We start from the raw sequence: 22,378 nt of genomic DNA on the forward strand, positions 1-22,378 counted from the left end.
TTTAAGAGACTTATAGATAGGTACATGGAGCTTAGAAAAATAAAGGGCTAAGCCGTAGGGAAATTCTAGGCTGCTTCTTGAGTAGGTTACACTGTTGGCACAACACTGTGGGCTGAAGGGCCTGTAACATTGCTGTAGATTTCTATGTTCCATGATCTGCTGGATGTTTCCAGCATTTTTGGTTCTATTTTGGATTTCTATTTGTAGACTTTTGAATTTCAGTTACAAGAAACTTCTTATTTAGCACAACCTGACTGATTTGTGTTAATGAGGTGCACTAAATATTTAACATTAATCTCTACTTGCCCCAACTTCTCCCCACACTCCTCTCATTAGCTGAAGTCCTGAGTCCATTCCCGTAAGTCTCCACCACATTCCAAACCCTTGATGAGATTCATAACATGACATACATCTAATTGGATGCAGTGATCTTGCCAGAGCCAAATGTCTGATATATAAAGTTTAGAACTGCCACTTGTAGTCTATTTATAAAGTTCTCTATTCACAACGTGCTTTAAAATAAATAGCCTCAGCAACCTGTCCTGCCCCCTTCAAAAATCTGCCTGTAATTTGATCATTTGTTTCTTTGTTCGTTTTTCAGCAGCAGATGTTTCTGAGTCTGTCCTTTCTCATTGTTAATTATAAATGTTCCTTGCTCTGGTAAGACCTGGAGCTGCAGAATGTGGTGCAGATATCTTTGACCGTGATAGTCCTGAGGAGTGACCTTCATAGGCTTTACTCGGAAGCTGAGTAAGTCCATTAAATGGTGAATGCTCGTCAGCCAGCGATCTGCCAGAGACACAGGTTTCCATGGCAAAGTAAACAAATCTCCCTTTGTAACTGAGAGCAGATAAAGATAGCCTCGCTGGGCATTCAGACAAAGACAACATCTTCCATTAACACAGTGCCTTTAGTAGAACAAAAAGGTTCCATTGTTCTATAAAGTTATGTGTGGCATCAGAAACTGAAGAAGGTGCACAGAAGGAGATGTTGATTCAGATAACCCAGGGCTTGGTCAGAGAGAGAGAGGAGGAGAAGTAGAGCAGTCCAGGAAAAGAATTCCAGAGTTTAAGGCCTCAACAGCTGACTTCCCAAAGACTTTGCTCTACCGACAAGTTACATTAGGAATGTAGTGGAATATTCTTCTTAACATACACAAAATACTGTAGGAATGCAGCAGGCCGGGCAGCATCTATGGAAAAGAGTAAACAGTCGACATTTCAGGCCGAGACCCTTCATCAGGACTGGAGACAAAAAGATGAGAAGTCAGAGTAAGAAGGTGGGGGAAGGGGAGGAAGAAGTACAAGGTGGCAGGTGATGGACGGAACTCGACTGACACAAAGGGCTAGGAAGTCAATTGGTGAAAGAGATACAGGGCTGGAGAAGGGAGAGTCTGACAGGAAAGCACAGATGGCCACGGAAGAAAGAAAAGGGGGAAGAGCACCAGAGGGAGGTGATGGACAGGCAATAACTTAAGGTGAGGAAACTGAAACGGGAAATGATGAAGGAGAGGTGGGGAGGGGGTCAATTATCCGAAGTTCGAGAAATTGAAATTCATGCCATCAGGTTGGAGACTACCCAGATGGAATATAAGGTGTTGCTCCTCCAAACTGAGTTTGGCCTCATCACGGCAGTAGAGAGTGCCGAAAGTGTTCATGACCTCAGTGTTGGATCAGACATGTCAGAATGTACAAATAAAATGGGTGGCCACTGGTAGATCCTGATTTATCTGGCAGACGTAGCATAGGTGCTCAGCGATGCGGTCTCACAATCTATGTCAGGTCTCACCAATATACAGGGGGCCACACTGGGAGCACCAGACACAGTAGATGACCCCAACAGCCTCACAGGTGAAGTGTCACTTCACTGGAAGAACTGTTTGGGACCCTGAATGGTAGTGAGGGAGGTGATGTAGGGTAGCTGATGGCATGAACATTGATTTCTTGAACATTTGGTAATTGCCCTCTCTCACCTTATCCCCTTACCTGTCCATCACCTCCCTTTGGTGCTCCTCCCCCTTCCCTTTCTTCCATGGCCTTCTATCCTCTCCTATCAGATTCTCCCTCCTCCAGCTCATTATTTCTTTCACCAATCAACTTCCCAGCTCTTTACATCACCCCTCCCCCTCACTCAGTTTCACCCATCACCTTCTACTTCTTCCTCCCCACCCCCCACCTCCTTACTCTTTCTCCAGTCCTGATGAAGGGTCTCGGCCCAAGACATCGACTGTTTTTTCCTTTCCATGGATACTGTCTGGCCTGCTGAGCTCCTCCATCATTTTGTGTGTGTGCTTGGATTCTAACAACTGCAGATTTTCTCTTGTTTGTTATACTCTCCCCTTGCCTGAGTAACTGCAGCTCCAACAACATCCAGGAACCTTAACGGTACCCAGGACAGATCAGCAGCTCATCTATCACTCTGAACAGGCATTCTCTCCACTACCAGTAAACAGAGGTCGCAAATTGTGCTGTTTATAAAATGCACTCCAGGTACTTGCCTGGGTTACTACACCGGTACCTCCTAAATTCAACCAAGAAAGCCAACAGCATCAGAAACAGGGAAACAGCACAGGGTCCCCACTGTACACAACCGTGACTAGGAAATGTATCACCAAGTCTTTCATTGTGGTTGAGTAAATCCTGAAATTCTGTCTCCCCGCCCCAACAGCACCATGGGAATGCCTTTTAACAGCACTGATTCAAACAGGCATTTTATTTCCAACATTAGAACAAAAATATGATACAGAACGTTAATTGACTATAAATATATCTGGGAACATATAGGAAAGGAACTAAGTCATTTATTATTCTGAGCTACTTTTTGTGATTGCAGAATGGTACTTGGATCTTCGTCCCACAGTTGATTCATTCCAACCCAATTGCAGCAAAAGTCACTGGATCCAACTCTTAATGCAGTGGTTAGCTGCAGAACTGGTGAATTGTCGAGAATTGGAATCTTCCTGGAGCAGGGAAGAAGGCCATTTAGGCTCATCAGTTCTATACTAGCCCTTAGTGGAATATAATCTGATATCCTGTTCTTTCCTAGTGTCCTTTAAATTATTTTCCCTTCAAGATTTTCCTTTTGAATATCTGTTTCTACCACCCCTAAGTTGTTCCTCACACCTCTCCTGTTCTTTTACCCAGGACTTTGTATATGTGTCCCTTGGTCATTGAACCATTCACTAATGAGAAGAACTCCTTTGTTTGTTTCATCTATCCCAGTCTTTATTGTACACTATAACCAAATTGATCACTTTGCACTAAAACAACTCTTTTGTTCTAATATTGTTCTTTTCTTGTGATGCTGCTGCAACTAAGTTTTTCTTTGTATCTGTGCATGTACTGTGCGTACCAGGGCATATGACGTTCACCCCTGTCAAAGCCCCTCTCAATCATGTTTGCCACAAGAATCATAATCAGGTTTAATATCACCAACATAAGTCATGAAATTTGTTAACTTAGCAGCAGCAGTACAATGTAATACATGATCATATAGAAAAAAAATATCAATTACAGTAAGTATATATGTATATTAATAGTTAAATTAGTAATAATGCAAAAACAGAAATAATATTTTAAAAATTGAGTGTTTGTTCATGGGTTCAATATCTATTCAGGAATCGGGTTTAGGAAAAGGAAAACAATTCCAGTTTATATATGTACATGCATAATGGAAAAACTAATGCAAAGACAGGTCTCTTGCGTGTGCGTGACCTGACTTTGCAATAGTGTGAGCATTTCAATTTGTTGTTAGAGTGTGTTTATATGCATGTGTAATGATGCAATTTGTATAGAAAAATATGCATCCACCCAGAGAGGAAAATCTGTTCAGCTGGATGCAGCTCGTTCCATTCTAATACGTCTAGAGTATTACAAGCTAATGCACGCATTAAGCCTACTGACTCCCACAGCTATCTGGACTATTCCTCTTCTCACCCTGTCTCTTGCAAAAATGCCATCCCCTTCTCGCAATTCCTCCGTCTCCGCCGCATCTGCTCTCAGGATGAGGCTTTTCATTCCAGGACGAGGGAGATGTCCTCCTTTTTTAAAGAAAGGGGCTTCCCTTCCTCCACCATCAACTCTGCTCTTAAACGCATCTCCCCCATTTCACGCACATCTACTCTCACTCCATCCTCCCACCACCCCACTAGGAATAGGATTCCCCTGGTCCTCACCTACCACCCCACCAGCCTCCGGGTCCAACATATTATTCTCCGTAACTTCCGCCACCTCCAACGAGATTCCACCACTAAGCACATCTTTCCCGCCTCCCCCACTTTCCGCAGGGATCGCTCCCTACGCGACTCCCTTGTCAATTCGTCCCCCCCATCCCTCCCCACCGATCTCCCTCCTGGCACTTATCCTTGTAAGCGAAACAAGTGCTACACATGCCCTTACACTTCCTTCATCACCACCATTCAGGGCCCCAGACAGTCCTTCCAGGTGAGGCAACACTTCACCTGTGAGCGGCTGGGGTGATATACTGCGTCCGGTGCTCCTGATGTGGCCTTCTATACATTGGTGAGACCCGACGCAGACTGGGAGACCATTTTGCTGAACACTTACGCCAGAGAAAGCAGGATCTCCCAGTGGCCACACATTTTAATTCCACATCCCATTCCCATTCTGATATGTCTATCCACGGCCTCCTCTACCGGAAAGATGAAGCCACACTCAGGTTGGAGGAACAACACCTTATATTCTGTCTGGGTAGCCTCCAACCTGATGGCATGAACGTTGACTTCTCTAACTTCCACTAATGCCCCACCTCCCCCTCGTACCCCATCCGTTATTTATTTATATACACACACATTCTTTCTCTCACTCTCCTTTTTCTCCCTCTGTCCCTCTCACTATACCCCTTGCCCATCCTCTGGGTTTTTTCCCCCCCTCCCCCTTTTCCTTCTCCCTGGGCCTCCTGTCCCATGATCCTCTCATGTCCCTTTTGCCAATCACCTGTCCAGCTCTTGGCTCCATCCCTCCCCCTCCTGTCTTCTCCTATCATTTCCGATCTCCCCCTCCCCCTCCCATTTTCAAATCCCTTACTAACTCTTCCTTCAGTTAGTCCTGACGAAGGGTCTCGGCCCGAAACGTCGACTGTACCTCTTCCTAGAGATGCTGCCTGGCCTGCTGCGTTCACCAGCAACTTTGATGCGTGTTGCTTGGTTTCACCCATTCTTCTGGTCTGGTTACACCTGCTTCCAAAAGGCATCAATCACACCATTTACTCTGGGGTAAAGTCACTATCTACCTACTCCATCTCTGCCTCCCATTATCTTATAAACCTCTATCAGATCTTCCCTCAGCCTCCACCGCTCCAGAGAAAAGAATCCACGTTTGTCCACCCTTTCATTATCGCACATGCCCTCTAATCCAGGCAGCATCATGGTGAACCTCTTCCACATAATAATGGGAGGACCAGAACTGAATGCAATACTCCAGATGCAGCCCAATTAGAGTTTTATAAAGCTGTAACCTACAGTAACTTCCTGACTTTTGAACTCAATGCCTCAACTAATAAATGCAAGCATGCCATATGCCTTCTGAACCACCCTATCCACCTGTATATCTGCTTTCAGGGAGATATGAGCTTGGACCCCAAGAATCAGAATCAGGTTGAATATCACCAGCATATGTCATGAAATTTGTTTGTGGCAGAAGTACATTGTAATACATAATAATAAAAAAACTATAAATTGCTAGAAAAGTACATATATATCACCATATTCATTTTCTTGTGGGCATCCTCAGTACATCTATAGAATAATACCCGTAACAGAATCAGAGAAACACCCCAGCCCCCAACTAGGGCGAACAGCCAAAGTGCAGAAGACAACAAGCTGTGCAAATACAAAAAGAAGAAATAATAATAATAATAAATAAGCAATAAGTATCAAAAACATGAGATGAAGAATTCTTGAAAGTGAATCCATAGGTTGCGGGAACATTTCAGTGATGGGGCAAATGAAGTTGAATGAAGTTATCCCCTTTGTTTCAAGAACCTGATGGTTGAGAGGTAACAACTGTTCCTATACCTGGTGGTCCGAGTCCTGAGGCTCTTGTACCTTCTTCCTGATGGCAGCAGCGAGAAGACAGTCACTGGCATATAATGTGAAATTTGTTGTCTGTGGCAGCAGTACATTGCAATACAATGGTGAGAGAGGGAAACCTCAACTGTTTTATCTTTTCTGTAGATGCTGCCTGACCTGCTGAGTTCCTCCAGCATTTTGTGTGTATTGCTTGTAGTAATTTTCATGTCTCACACTGCACTGCTGCCACAAAACAACAAATTTCACTACTATGCCAGGAATAATAAAGCTGATTGTGACTCTGGCCACTCAAGATTACGACTTGTAGGATCACTGAAAACTGGCCGGGGCATCACAACTCCATTATTAAAGATAACAATGAAATGTGTTATATTGAGTAATCTTTCTGGTGAAGCCCTTTGTTTAGACTGCACGCAGGGTCATTTGAACTGAAGCTGAAGATGGCAAGATGGCAGAAATAGGAAAATTTAAAAAAAACCTCAAACGCTTTATAAAATCTTGTCATTAGAACATGCAGCTACTTGTGACAAGTGACATGAATGAGGAATGCTGACATAACAATTTATAACTGATTGGGTGCGGAGAAATTTTGGAAAGCTTTTACAGAAAGAAAGTAAAATTTATAGACACCATCCTGAAAACCCTTACAATATTTTAAACAGATTTCAAGATAAGTTCCTTACTTTTCATCTGCTTTGTCAGCTATAAGACTCCTTAAGGTCAATTATCTATTTTATTTTATTTTGTTCTAACCTATCGCATACATTGTCCACTTCAACAAAAATACAATGGATTCCACTTAAGTGGGCCACCAGTTAATTGGAGCACCCACTTACTTGTGATGACTCTTAAAGCATAAAAACTGATCGAGAAAATTGCCAGGATTCCCTTCGTTTATTTGGAACATTATGCTACTTAATTGGGACAGGAGACTGTTGCCAAACAGTTTCTAACTAGTGTCAGCCACGTGCTGTTAGATGCTACACTGTGCTCAAAGTGAACAGTTTTTAAATAATATGGTTCATGTGTTTGTATTCAATAAACAGTGATTTTTGTCATTGATAGCTGGCAAGAAACAGCAGTTGAACAATTCTGAAATGTTTTGCTCATTGCGGTTTCAGGCATTCAGGCCTAGAGAGGCCAGAAAAGACCAGGTGTACTCTGAAGAATTTGAAGGTATTGACAATCATCTTGAATGTTACAATGAAAATGAAGATTAGGAGGATGTAATCATCGATAGCACTGTAAGAAGGCAGCCCATTATCAGCACTAGGCACCTGCACTGATTCTGTTCATTGCATACAATGGATGAACTCCTCCGTTGATAACTAATGGTACTATTACTACTTATTGCCTGTTATGTTGCTGGAATTTAGGGCAGCAATGAAGGTCTTTTATCTCTGATGGTGCTCAGGGCTTCCTTCAACATGTCAGTCTTCACTACTGTCAGTCATGCAAGTCCTAGTTGGAGACTCAGGAATACCATCACACTCAGATGTATTCTTCATTGCTGTTTCTGTAACAATTTTGCTTTAGCAGTCAGGGTTGTTAGCCCTGAGCTGAACCCCCGAACCTGCAGGACTGATGGGCCTCTCTCAATGTGGTCTCTATGCTTTGACCTGTTTGGCATGAGTGACCATGCCAAGAGCCAAAGCTTAATGAAGCCCTGACTCCAACCAATATATGTCTCTGGTCATTGAGGCACGCAAGTCACCAAACCCTATGACAAGGTTATGGTTCCTCTTGGAGGATAATTTGTTACTCAGTTTGTCATTTTCCTGCCTTTTTAACTATTGCATAGAAAATAGGTGCAGGAGTAGGCCATTCGGCCCTTCGAGCCTGCACCGCCATTTATTATGATCATGGCTGATCATCCAACTCAGAACCCCACCCCAGCCTTCCCTCCATACCCCCTGACCCCCGTAGCCACAAGGGCCATATCTAACTCCCTCTTAAATATAGCCAATGAACTGGCCTCAACTGTTTCCTGTGGCAGAGAATTCCACAGATTCACCACTCTCTGTGTGAAGAAGTTTTTCCTAATCTCGGTCCTAAAAGGCTTCCCCTCTATCCTCAAACTGTGGCCCCTCGTTCTGGACTTCTCCAACGTCAGGAACAATCTTCCTGCATCTAGCCTGTCCAATCCCTTTAGGATCTTATGTGTTTCAATCAGATCCCCCCTCAATCTTCTAAATTCCAACGAGTACAAGCCCAGTTCATCCAGTCTTTCTTCATATGAAAGTCCTGCCATCCCAGGAATCAATCTGGTGAACCTTCTTTGTACTCCCTCTATGGCAAAGATGTCTTTCCATAATTTCCATGAAACTTTGGCTAATTGGGCCAGCCTCTTAATTGGGCCAAAATGTACTGGTCCAGATGTGTCCCAATTATCCAGAATCCACAGTATTTATGAAGTGTTCAGTTTTCAAAAAACAGATAGTTATATGTTCATTTAATATTTTTCAACTGACCTTTCAATCTGCATTAAAATAGTTATATTACCAAACTAATAAAGCAGTAATGGGAATCGACAAGCCAGATATTAAAGTAGAAATCCCACCTTAGCAGAGATGGAACCTAGGTGATAGAGAACAGAGCAGTACAGCGTAGGAACAGGCCTTCGACCTTCGACCCACAATGACTGTGCCAAACACAATGCCAGATTAAACTAAACCTCTTCTACCTACACATGATCCATATCCTTCCCATTCTAAACACCTCTTAAACATCTGCTTCCACCACTACCCCTGGCAGCCTGTTCTAGGCTAATAATCTGAAACTTTTACTAAATAACAGTTGGCCTTAGTAAAGCCAACCAAAGAATTATCCGATCACAGTAAAAATCCACATGGTTCACTAATGTCCTTCAGGGAAGGAAACTTACCTGTATGCTTTATAAAGGACTCCAGAGCACAACAATATGTTTGCTTGTTAAGTCCTCTACATGGTCCCAGCAAGTCATCCTGTTGTGTCATAAATATAACATTAAAGCAGATAATGATGAACCACCTGGCAGCTAATTCATTCTCAACCTTCCTACTCCAACCAAGCTAATCTTGCAAACTTTTCAAACTTTCTCCTTAACTGGGGGAGGTGTCCCACAGTCTCATCAAGAAACAGACTGACATAGTGGTGCTCACAGAATCACACCTTGCAAACTATGTGCTGGACTCTTCATTGCTTAAAGGCACTGAGTGCAGGAGTTAGGTTCAGGATGGACGTAGACAAAAATGGATTGTTACAGCCTTTGTCCCCAAATTGGAAAGTCTTAAACTATATGGTATGGAAGGAAGAAAGGAAAATTTAAAAGGGGACATGAGGGACAACCTTTTCACTGAGAGGGAATGAGCCACCACAACTGTAGAGACAATACAAAGTTTAAAAAATATTTGAAGAGATACATAAATAGGGACATCGAGGAGCAGATAGGGAGACAGATTCTGGAAAGGTGTAATAATAACAGGCTTGCTGTGGTGGGAGATTTTGATTTCCCAAATATTGAATGGCATTTCCCTAGAGCAAGGGGTTTAGACAGGGTGGAGTTTGTTAGGTGTGTTCAAGAAGGTTTCTTGACACAATATGTAGACAAGCTTACAAGAGGAGAGGCTGTACTCGATCAGTTATTGGGAAATGAACCTAGTCAGGTGTCAGGATCTCTCAGTGGGAGAACATTTTGGAGATAGTGTTCACAATTCTATCTCCTTTACCGTAGCACTGGCGAGGGATAGGAACAGACAAGATAGGAAAGCATTTAATTGGAGTGAGGGGAGATAATGAGGCTATCAGGCAGGATCTTGGAAGCATAAATTGGGAACAGATGTTTTCAGGGAAATGTACGGAAGAAATGTGGCAAATGTTCAAGGGATATTTGCATGGAGTTCTGCACAGGTACGTTCCAATGAGTCAGGAAAAGGATGGTAGAGTATAGGACCCACAGTGTACATAGGTTGTAGTAAATTTGGTCAAGAAGAAGAGCTTACAAAAGGTTCAAAAAACTAGGTAATGATAGAGATCTAGAAAATTATAAGGCTAGCAGTAAGGAGCTTAAGAAAGAAATTAGGAGAGCCAGAAGGAACCATGAGAAGGCTTTGGCGGACAGGATTAAGGAAAACCCCAAGGCATCCTACAAGTATGTTAAGAGCAAGAGGGTAAGACGTGAGAGAATAGGACCAATCAAGTGTGACAGTGGGAAAGTGTGTATGGTACCAGAGGAGATAGCAGAGGTACTTAATGAGTACTTTGTTTCAGTATTCACTATGGAAAAAGATCTTGGTGATTGTAGGCATGGCTTACAGCGGACTGAAAAGCTTGAGCATGTAGATATTAAGAGAATGCGCTGAAGTTTTGGAAAGCATCAAGAGGGATCTTGGGGTCCAAGTCCATAGGACACTCAAAGCTGCTGTGCAGGTTGACTCTGTGGTTAAAAAAGCATATGGTGCATTGGCCTTCATCAATCGTGGGTTTGAGTTTAGGAGCCAACACGTAATGTTGCAGCTATACAGGACCCTGATCAGACCCCACGTGGAGTACTGTGCTCATTTCAGGTCATTTCACCATAGGAAGGATGTGGAAACCATAGAAAGGATGCAGAGGAGATTTACAAGGATGTTGCCTGAATTGAGGAGAATGCCTTACAAGAATAAGTCGAGTGGACTCGGCCTTTTTTCCTTGGGGCGACAGAAGATGAGCAATGACCTGATAGAGGTGTATAAGATGATGAGAAGCATTGGTCGTGTGGATAGTCAGAGGCTTTTTCCCAGGGCTGAAATGGCTAGCACAAGAAGGCACAGTTTTAAGGTGCTTGGGGGGAAGTGAAGTTTTTTTTTTAAACACAGAGAGAGGTGAGTGCGTGGAATGGGCTGCCAGTGATGGTGGTGGAGGCGGATACGATAGGGTCTTTTTGAGAGACTCCTGGATAGGTACATGGAGCTCAGAAAAATAGAGGGCTATGGGTAACCCTAAGTAATTTCTAAGGTAAGAACAGGTTCGGCACAGCTTTGTGGGCCGAAGGGCCTGTATTGTGCTGTAGGTTTTTGATGTTTCTAAATATGGGCTAAATGCAGGTAAATAGAACTACTAGGAAGACATCATAGTCAGCATGTATGAATTAGGCCAAAGAGGCTGATTTCGTGCTGAAAAACTCCATGACTGTATCACAATCCCCAGGTACGTTTGTCCAACCAGCAGAACTGACTCACCAGTGAGGTGCAGAGCAGTGGGCAGAAGACATCGTGAGTGTTCTCAGGAAAGATTCTGGACTCAATGAAGTCTCCTGGAATCAGGTCAAACATAGCTAAGGAAACCCTCTGCTGACCACCCCTCACTGTCCTCCCTCAGGTAATGCTCCTCTATGTTGAACAACACTTGGAAAAGCACTGAACATACTCTGGGCATGGACCAATATGCTTGGCAGCACCATTAGTTGGCAAGCTGAAGGACAGAGCAACTGGTTTGGGTTTGCAGCAGGTGGTGAGGGAACCAAGATATGGGCTAAACTTAACTTGGCCCATGCATCACCTATCCCTCTGTGCCAAATGCAACTGTCCTTGATAATGCTGCTGGAAGCCATCACAGCACAGACTTTGTCCTGTCTTCACACTGAAGATACTCTCTAAACACAAGAGATTCTGCAGATGCTGGAAATTTAGAGCAATGCACACACACAAAATGCTGGAGGAACTCAGCAAGTCAGGCAGCATCAACGGAGGGGAATAAATAGTTGACGTTTCAGGCCGAGATCCTTCAGCCTGAAATACCAACTCTTTACTCCCCTCCATACTTTCTGTGATATTCTGTTCTGCTACTATTATGCTAACTGGGAGAGACTCAGAACGGAACTGGCGACTCCAATCTGAGTGTCCGTCAGAAGCAGTTATCTACCTCACCACAATGTGTAGCCACATGGCCTCATCTTACTGTTACTGTCACACCAGAGGACTAGCCCTGGTTCACTAAGTGCAGGAGGGCATGTCAGCAGCAGCAGACGGCACAGCAAAAAATGAGATGCCAACCAGTGAAACTGCAACATATTACCACAAGCAGAATAAACAAAATTGTGAAAAAGACGGATGAGGATTCCACAACCAACAGGACAGGTCAAAGTTTTGCTACCCAACCACACCTAGTCATGAAGAGTAGTGGACAATTAAACAGCAAACAGGAGGAGACTGCAAGAACAGTGATGGTAGAGCCCAGCAGGCACGTGTTAAAGACAAGGTGAAGAACATCATGATCAGGCAGGAGTGCTGAATGCACAATCCTGAAAGCCAGTTTTCAACAAATTTGACTGGCTCCACGTGATTTCTAAAAACAGCTGACAGTGCTGGGTACAGGGCAGGATGACATCCCAATAAAGTAATGACCTCTGCTCCAGAATGAGCCCTGCCTCCTACCAGGCAGGTCCAATACAGTTACAACACTGGCATATGCCCTGGTATGTCCTATTTACAAAGAAGAGGACAAATCCTGTAAGGTTAACTACCACCCAATCAGTCTACACTCAGTCATCAGCACTGTGGTTGCAGATGTCTTTGACAGTGCTATCAAGTGGAATTTACTCACCAGTAACCTGACTACCAATGAAATGTTTGGATTTCATCAGCGCTGTCCCTCATCGTCACAGATGAGGACCAAAGAACTAAAATTCAGAGATTAGGTGAAAGCGACTGCCCTCAACACACTTCACCAAGTATGGCATCCAAGGAGTCCTGGTATAAACTGAATCCAATACGCATCAGGGAGGAACCACACACAAAGGAAGAAGGCTGTGCATTTGGTAGAGGTCAAGCATCACAGCCCCAGGACAACACTTCAGGAGTTCGTCAGGGCAGTGTCTGAAGCTTCTTCATCTGCCTTGATCTTCTTCCTTCCATTACAAGATTATAAACTAAAGGTGTATGCTGATCATTACACATTGTTCAGTTCGATTTGCAGTTCTTCAGCAAATGAGGCAGGCCATGCTCGCAAGCAACAAGACCTAGAAATCTTGCAGATATGGTTGATAAGCAGGAAGTCACGTTCATGCCTTAAAAGCGCCCCAAAGTAAGTATTTCCATAAAAAGTACATTTGACCATTGTTGCTGTTCAATGTTATTACCAAGTCCCCCTCCCATCAATATCCTGCGGCTCACCTCCCTGATTGCAAATTCTCCTGCATCAGCTAGGTAAATATGGTGTCAAGAAAAAGTCCCAAGCTATGTTCTCAGGGCGAATGACTCACTTCCTAATATCTCAAAGCCCTTCCACCATCCACCAGGAACAAACGACAGAATACCTTCCACTTGCCTGAATTAATACAGCTCTAACAGCACTCCAAAAACTCAACATCATCTAGGACAACGCAGCACACTAAATTCCAACCTATCCACCACTCTAAACATTCACCCCTTTCACCATTAGCGCACTGTGACTGCAGTACATACGATACACAAAAATCTGCTGCAGTTACTGCCCTAGACTACATCAAACACTTCTCAAACCCACTACCTCTAAAACAGTAGAAGGCAAAGGCAGCCAGTGTACGGGAGCACCACTGCCTTACACGTTCCACTTTGAGTCACCATACACAATCCTGATCCGGAAAGATATTGCCAGTCCTTAATAATTCTACTATCCAAACCCCATCACTTACAACTCCAAGATTTTCCATTGGGGTCCAACCTCAGCAATTTTGGGGGCAGTTCCTGATTTCCACTCACTCATGTAGCCTGATTATGGAAATGGTTCCTTGCTCACTAAATAATGGAGTTTCAGATTTCCAGAACTTACAGGAATGGCCGTGTAACATCTGTCCACCCAGTTCAATCGTTTGTTTCATTGTTGCTTTTGCCTGGATATGATTGCTACTGGCAAGATCAGCATTTATTGCCCAGGCTGCTGCAGTCTCTTCTGGTGAATGTACTCCCACAGTGCTGCGCAGGACTGAGTTTCAGAAACACGAATCCCCTTGAATGGAAAAGCCTACAAAAAGTAGTGGATGCAGCCCAGCCCCATCATAGGTAAAGCTCTCCCCACCATAGAGCACATCAATAAGCAGCACTGTTGAAAGAAAGCAGCATCCATTATCAAGGACCTCCCACCACCCAGGCCATGCTCTTTTCTGGCTGCTGCCATCGGGAAGGACAAACAAGAGCCTTAGGTCCGACTCCCACACCACCAGGTTAAGGAAAAGTTATTATCCAGGCTCTTGAAGCAGAGTGGATAACTGTACTCACCTTATCACTGAACTGATGCTACAACTTGTGGACTCACCTTTAAGGATTCTCTAATCATGTCCTCAATATTGACTACTTATATATTAATATTATTTTGTTCCTTTCATTTTTGTATTTGCACAACTTGATGTCTTTTGTACATTGTTTGTCTTTGTGTATAGTTCTTCATTATGTCTATATTATGTTTCTTAGTATTTAGTGTGAATGTCTGCAAGAAAATGAATCCCAGAGTAGCACATGGTGACATATATATACACACACTCTTTGATATTATATTTACTTTGAACTTTGACCCACTGCCAATGAAGGATTGGTGATGAGCTAGTAAAAGGTGGAGAGGATCTTTCAGGATACTGTATATGGCCTCCTTCTGTACTTATAAATGTTGCCAAAAGATCAATGAACAATAACATTTTTATCCAGGAGAAGCTCCATGGGTTGAATGGTCTGCTTCTCTGCAGTAAATACTTTGTTATTCACACAGTGATCAACAACTTTATTTCAAATGCCAACAACTGCATACTTGGCACATATTCCAATGTACATGATATTCAAAAGGGCAAATAGCTTGGAGTTATTTTCAGCAACATAACATCCCTAAATATGACTTTCCCTTTATATTATATACAAGCTCACTGCTTTAAATTACACAAAAATAAAATACACTGATGTATCGCGTGCAGCAACACAAGCGGGGATGTACGCAGGGGGTAATATAAACAGATCTATCAGTGAACCAGCCCAGGTAATAAATCAATCAAGAGTATACCAATCCATTATTTGTGAGAGTGCTAAACATTGAACGGCACTGCTCAAACTGACATGAAAAGTAGGAAAGGTGAGTCATTTCAGACTGCGGCTGTGCTTTGACTCTTCATCTGTAAAGTTACATACCTAAAAGTTTACCCAGTTAGTGGAACAAGATAGTAGTTCCATAGCATTGTATTCCTCCCCTGAAATACACAGTTACATGTTATTACTACATAAACCATTCTCATCTGTAGCACGTTACCTCTCCCTTACCTTAGCTGTTGGCTTACTTACAGCAACCAGACTTCACCAGATTACAGTTGCTCCCAATGCAAATGCAGCCAATGAACAAGCACATTCTGAGATGCACTGTCTTACTGAACAGCACATAATGATGTACCTCACTACAAGCTGGAACATCTCCCAAGCTTGCTCTTTCAGGATATTTTCTCCAGCTTCAAAGGGGCTTTCTCAGGTTTCCCGTCTTTTGGATGGGAGGTAATAAGCTACACACATTACATACAATTGTAGCACAGAAGCTGATAAGGACGAGCAGAATGGAAGAGGACATCCAGCCCTTCAACCGACTCATTCATTCAAGGTCATGGCTGACTGTCTACCCGGCATCATTTTCTTACTCTATCCTCATAACCCTCAATTTCCTCAGTATTCAGAAATTTATAGATCTCGAGACTGAATAAACAAGACAAGCTGAGCTGCATGGACCTCTGGGGTACAGAATGTCAAAGGTTCACCGTCTCTGATTGACAAATTTCTCCTTTTTTTCAGGAGGAAGGCTTGCCTCTTAATCTGAAACCGTATTTCTGGTCCTAGACTCATCAGCGTGGACAAACATCCTCCACTGCCAATTAGGTTTGTTGGTGATAGTCTTATTTTAATGGCTTTCTAGTTTTAATCTCTCCCACAAGAGGGAAAACCTTCCTTATTTCTACCTTATCAAATGCTCTAATAATCTAAATTTATGTGTTATTCTCTAGATAGTTAATCAACCTGAAACATTTTCTCTCCACAAATGCTGTTTCCAGCAATTTTTTATTTTTATTTTGGATTCCTAGACATTTTGGTTTTCCAAAATTGTAATGTAACTTTATTTGCTTTTAAATTCCAAGACACTTGGATTGAAACCAAAGATTCCATTGGCCTTTTAAGTCTGTGACTCTCTTCTCCCAACACTGTTGAGGATGGGGAGAATTAGAACAATTCACAATGGATACAGTGCTTCAGCCCAATGCCAATCATGGTGCCCAACCATCTAGTCCAAATTTCCGGCATTTGGTCCATATGCCTCTAAGGCCCATTTGTGCATGTACCTGTCCAACTACATTTTTCAATGATACAACTGCACCTGTCTCAACCATTTCCCCTGGCATAAATCCGTTCCACATACTTACCACCCTCTGCATGGAAAAGTTGTTCCTCTCATCCCTTTCAAGTCTTTCTCCTCCCCTTAGTTTTCGACTTCCCTACTTTGGGAAAAAGACACCTACCACCCTACCCTTCATGATTTTATAAGCCTTTATAATGCTATTCTTCATTCTTCTACATTTCAAGGAATAAAGACAAAGCTTGGCAAAACTCTCCCTTTATAACTCAGGCCCTCTAGTCTTCACAACACCCTTGTAGGTCTTTCCCATTTAACCATACCTTTCTAATAGCAGGAGGAACAAAACTGTGGATAGTAGTTCACAGTCATAGAGCGACAAAGCACTACAGCACAGTAACAGGAGGAACAAAACTGTGGATAGTAGTTCACAGTCATAGAGCAACAAAGCACTACAGCACAGTAACAGGCCCTTAGGCCTATGCCATCTGTGCCAAGATGTCTGGTCCCATCGGCCGACAAGTGGACCACTGCCCTCCACACCCTCCCCATACATGCACTTACCCAAACTTCTCGTAAACATTGCAACTGAACCCACATCCACCACTTCTGTTGGTAGCTCGTTTCACACTTGCACCAGCCTCTGAGTAAAGAAGATCCCCCTCAGATTCCACTTAAATATTTCATCTTTCACCCTGAATCTATGACCTGTAGTTTTAGTGTCACCCAACCTCAGTGGAAAATGCCTGACCGCATTTACCTAAACCTCAAGTGTGGCCTCACCAACGAGTTACACAGCTGCAACACAATGTCCTTAACATTTATACTCAATACTCTGAGTGATGAAGGCCAGCATACTAGATACCTTTTTCACCACCATATGACGCCACTTTCAACAAACTATGTTCTATTAGCTCTAGTCTACTCCCTCTGTTCCATTACACTCTCTAGTGCCCTACCATTCATAGTTTAAATTCTATCCTAGCTTGACTTTCTACCTTGTTGACATTTTATGTATATTTCATGATCATACACAATCACATTTCCTTTTCCAGTTTCAGATGTGGACGAAGTTGATAACATGGAGTTTACGATGATTTGCCTGCAGATTTTAGAACTGACAAATCTATACTGCTTTTATTGAAGAAATTATTGATTCATTATCTTGAATTCCAAAAAAGCAAGGGGCGTGAAGTGCAAAAGAACTGCTAGTTCTTTTAAAGCGGAATGGCTTAATGAAACAGTAGAAACTGCTACACCGAAAGCTCATGAGGTCAAGAGCATGCAGCTACAAGAAATGTTTATGTACAATACAGAAACTGTGGCGTATTGTTGCGATGCAAAAGTTGCTGGAAAATTTGCAAGTGGGAAGAAGTGGAGTGATATTTGGAAACTTGACTTTTTAAAGCGCCATTTAGCAAGCAAATCACATGCGGATGGTGTGCAAAAGCTCTGCAAGAAAATCCTTCATTACCCACTACAGGCCTGCTATGTATGTTTTGAGAGAGCGCAGATGAACAAGAGCAAAAAGGATCAAACCCAGAGGAGATTAAAGTGCTTATTGACAGCGATTTGCTAGCTGTTAAAATGAATACCTCTATGTATAAAATTTAGTGCATACATGCTGTCGTCACTGAGCAGAAAATTGCACATCATAGGATTTTTGCGCACACTATTCATTACAAATTAGAGGGAGCAATGGTGAAGACTAATGCTATTTCTTTGATCCCTCATTACTAACTCTCCAGCATCACTTTCCAGCAGTCCAATATCCACTCTCACCTCTCTTTTACTCTTTACATATTTGAAAAAGCTTTTATTATCCTCTTTTATATTAATGGCTAGCTTTTTTTCATATTTAATCTTTCTAGGTCCCTGCACTCCCTTCAGTTCCTGCTCTAGACTTCTCAGCCAGGATTAACATTCTTCCTGTCTTCAGAATGTAAAGCTTTGTAAAATAAATGCTGTATTTCAATGAACTCTCTCTCATTTTTCTAAAATCAAATACAGATCTAGTCTACTCAATACCTTCTCATATCGCCATATGGAATTGTCACTGCACTCTCTGCAGCATGTCCAGACATGATAGTATAGGTATGGTCTTGCCAGTACCCCTCACAATTGCATTAAGACACCTTTTCTCGTGTATCAAAATACTCTCATAATAAAAGCCACCATCCCATTCACCTTTCTACTTGTTTACTCTTTCTGTGCATTGCCTTCAGTAATATGAAACTAGGTCCTTGTGAATATGAACTGAAATCATTAAGACAGTGGTCCCCAACCTCCAGGCCGCAGACCGATACCGGGCCGCGAAGCATGCAGGGCTGTAGCGGTAGCCGGAGCGCACCCAGCACATCTTTAAGAAAAAAGCCGAAACAAACAAGCTAATTAATTAGGTGCTGCCCAGAAGCCAGTCTTCATTAGAGGAACTGAGGTGGAGAGGGTCAATAACTTTAAATTCTTCAGCATTAAGGATCGACGTTTCTCTCTCTGAAGTGTCAGAGGATCTGTCCTGGGACCAGCTGGTAACTGTCATTACAAAGAAAGCACAGCAGTGTCTATACTTTATTAGAAGTTTGTGTGGATTCAACATGTCACCTCAATCCTGACAGCCCTGTCTTTTCAGCCTGTCTGGGCTGGCGTTTAAATTGACCAAACAATGGAACAGCTAAAGGCTCCAGTGCCCTGGAAGGAGAAGTGAACATCGCATAGAGCAAGTGAAATCGGCAATCGCCTCTGATCTGGGACGACATTTATGTGCTGGGCAGCACTTAATTAATTAGCTTGTTTATTTCGGCTTTTTTCTTAAAGATGTGCTGGGTGCGCTCTGGCTACTGCTGCACCCCTGCATGCTTCGCGGTAATGAATTGGTCCGCAGTCCAGAGGTTGGGGACCACTGCATTAAGACATAGGAGAAGAATTACGCCATGTGGACCATTAAGTCTGCTCTACCGCTTCATCATGGCTCATTTATCATCCCTCTCCACACCATTCTGCTGCTTTCCCCCTGTAGCCTTTTAACACTCCTACTAATCAAGAATCTATCAATCTCCAGTTTAAATATATCCAACGATTTGGCCTCTACAGCCATCTGTAGCAATGAATTTCATATTCAGCACCCTCTGGCTAAAGAAATTCCTTCTCATCCCTGTTCTAAAGGGAAGTTCTATTCATAAGCATAGTACAAACTCTCACTATTTAACAAATAACCTGCTTTTCTGTTAAGTGCACTGAAATAGACAATCTCAGATTGTTTCCATCTGCCATGTTCTTACCACTCATTCAGCTTGTCTATTTCATCATGAAGCCTTTTTGTAACTTCCTCCTCCACTACCCACAATAAAACTGGGTTTTGTATTATCATACAACTTCTACCTCCCCTGCATTTCCAATAGAAAAAGATGAAGGCAAGGTCAACATTGAATTAAGATGCCTTTGGAGCACAGGGATTAGCTAAAGTTCTGGGGTTGGTTTTAAATTTTAAGACGTCACGGGATGTTTGACTCAGGTGAGTAACAACCTCCTGCAGGTTATTAACATCTTCAGACTTGAACCAATTCTAAGGCTTATTTGTAAGGTGTAAAAATTGAAGCTCCTGAAACAATACCCCAGGAGAAGAGGAAACAATATCAGTTGGAGCACACAAATTAGAACTGACAGGGGTGAAGAGAGTAAGTAAAGTGTGATTGGGTGGGTGGGTGGGGGTGTCGAAACAGAGAGGCAGAACACACACCTCACAATGAACTGGCAATAAGCATGGCATTGAAATACTGCTGGCCCCTTCCTTCAAGGAAGAATGCAGCATGTCACTGTTGCAAATCCAATCACCTACACTTCAGAATTACAATCAGAGAAGTGCCTTTATAAACTGTAAGCTAGGAGTTACAAAGGTTAGCTCGTTCAAGACCCCATTTGTGGTGACAGTGACCTAAAACCTGGAGGGATTCTTGCATTGTTACTGGAGACATAAAGCACACAGCATGAAATGAGGCCCTTCAGCCCAACTCATCCATGCCATCCATGGTATACCAGCAAGCTATTCCTGTTTGTCTGTGCTTGACTAAGATTCCTTTAAGTCCCTCCTACCCATGTCCTTATCTAAATGTGTTGAATGTTGTTATTCTATCTGCCTCACCCACCTTCTCTGGCAGCTCGTTCCAGTTACACACCACCTTTGGCATGACAAAATTACTCTTAAACAGACTTTTCAATCTTTGTCCTCTTACCTTAAATCTATGCCCTCCAGTTCTTAATTCTCCAACCCTAAGTAAAAAAAAAACTGTGTACATTCATCATATCCATGCCCCTTATGATTTTACACACTTCTATTAGGCTATCCCTCAATCTCCTACATTCAAGGAATCAAGCCTTAAACTCGACAAACCTCTCCCCATAACTCAAGACTCTCTAGATCTGGCAGCATCCTCATAAATCTTCTCTACACTCTCTCCAGTGTTAAGGATTTCTTTCTCACAACAGGGTGACAAAACCTGTGCATGTTATTCCACGCGAATCTCAGCTTTGTACCAAACAATCAAACTTCTATACTCAGCGCCCTGTCTAATGAAGGCCAGCAGGCCAAGCACTTTTATCACCTTCTTGGCTACTTGTGATGTTTCTTTCAGCAAACTGCATGCTTGTATTTAGAGCATAAGATGTAGGAGCAGAATTAGGCCATTTGGCCCATTGAGTCTGCTCCACCATTTCATCATGGCTGACTTATTTTCCTCTCAGCCCCAAATCTCCTGCCTTCGTACTCTGACTAATCAAGAATCTATCAAACTCTGACTTAAATACACCCAATGACTTGGTATCCACAATGGCCTGTGGCAACAAATTTCACAGATTCACCACTCTCTGGCTCAAGAAATTCCTCTCAGCTCCGTTCTAAATGGGCCAAATCTATTCTGAGGCTCTATCCTCTGGACCAGTATTCCTCCACGATAAGAAGCATCCTTTCCACATCCACTCTATCCAGGCCTTTCAACATTCGATAGGTTTCAATGAGATCTTACCCCCCCCCACTCCCTATTCTTCAGAAATCCAGTGAGTACAGGCCCAGAGCCATTAAATGTTCCTCCTATGATAAGCCTTTCAATCCCAGAATCATTTTCATGAGCTTAGATCCTTCTGTTCCACAAAACTCCCCAGGGCTCAACCATTCTCTGTACAAGTCATACCCTGATTTAACTTTCCAAATGTAACACTTCACTTACATAATCACTTCGTGTGGTTATCTGCATGAGAACGGACAATGTCCGCACAGTAATGGCGCATGTCCATTACGTAATGGAAAGTTGTAAAAATTCTGAGCAAAGAAGCAAGATTTAATGGGATAGTAGGAGTGAAATCAGAAGATTTGACAGGGGAAAAATATGGAAAAAGGGCACGAGCATGGCCATGTTCCTACCAATGCAGCACATCAGCCAAGTTTATCAAAATGCAACATGTGGTATTATTTGCCCTATAAATGTAATTGTGTTCGCTTCAGAAGGTAATGGAAATATAATTTATATGTTAAAGAACATTAAATATTATGGCATGTCTATTAAGGAACTATTTCTTCTGATGAATGGACAGAGCAAAGGGGGCAAAACCTTTAAAATAAGAGCCTGATCATTCTGAAAGCTATCAGAAAGCTCTCCTTTCATATCTGAGTGAGCAGACAAGACCATGTTTTATTGTCTCAACCAAAGTTACGGCACCTCTGGAACTGCAGCACTTTCTCAGTACCACCTAGAATTCTGTATTCATCTCTGGATCAATGGTCTCAGTCACCTCCCCTATGTCAGGTCCAGTTGCTCTCCTCAGACAACATCACCCTAAAACACAAACTCAGATTCTACATTCAGGTTGTTGACACTCAATTGTAGACACTTCCATTACATCCAAAATCTCAGGCTACTGGGTTGACGTGTCTACTGGGTGAGGAAAAGCTAATTCCAATTAAATACTGGGGAAATTTAACTCATTTTCTATGGCGTCAGTCAGACGTCAATTCCTTGGCTAACAGCTCCGTCC

The 22,378-nt window shown here is 42.7% G+C and overlaps 1 protein-coding gene across 5 annotated transcripts in view; it reads right to left on the reverse strand.

Moving 5' to 3' along the window:
• LOC134345745 (uncharacterized protein C4orf54 homolog) overlaps positions 1-22,378 on the reverse strand; it is an 86,589-nt gene that overhangs the window by 57,190 nt on the left and 7,021 nt on the right. The window lies entirely within an intron of this gene.

The sequence above is a fragment of the Mobula hypostoma genome, chromosome 4 (assembly GCF_963921235.1).
Source record: "Mobula hypostoma chromosome 4, sMobHyp1.1, whole genome shotgun sequence".
Classification (NCBI taxonomy): Eukaryota; Metazoa; Chordata; class Chondrichthyes; order Myliobatiformes; family Myliobatidae; genus Mobula; species Mobula hypostoma.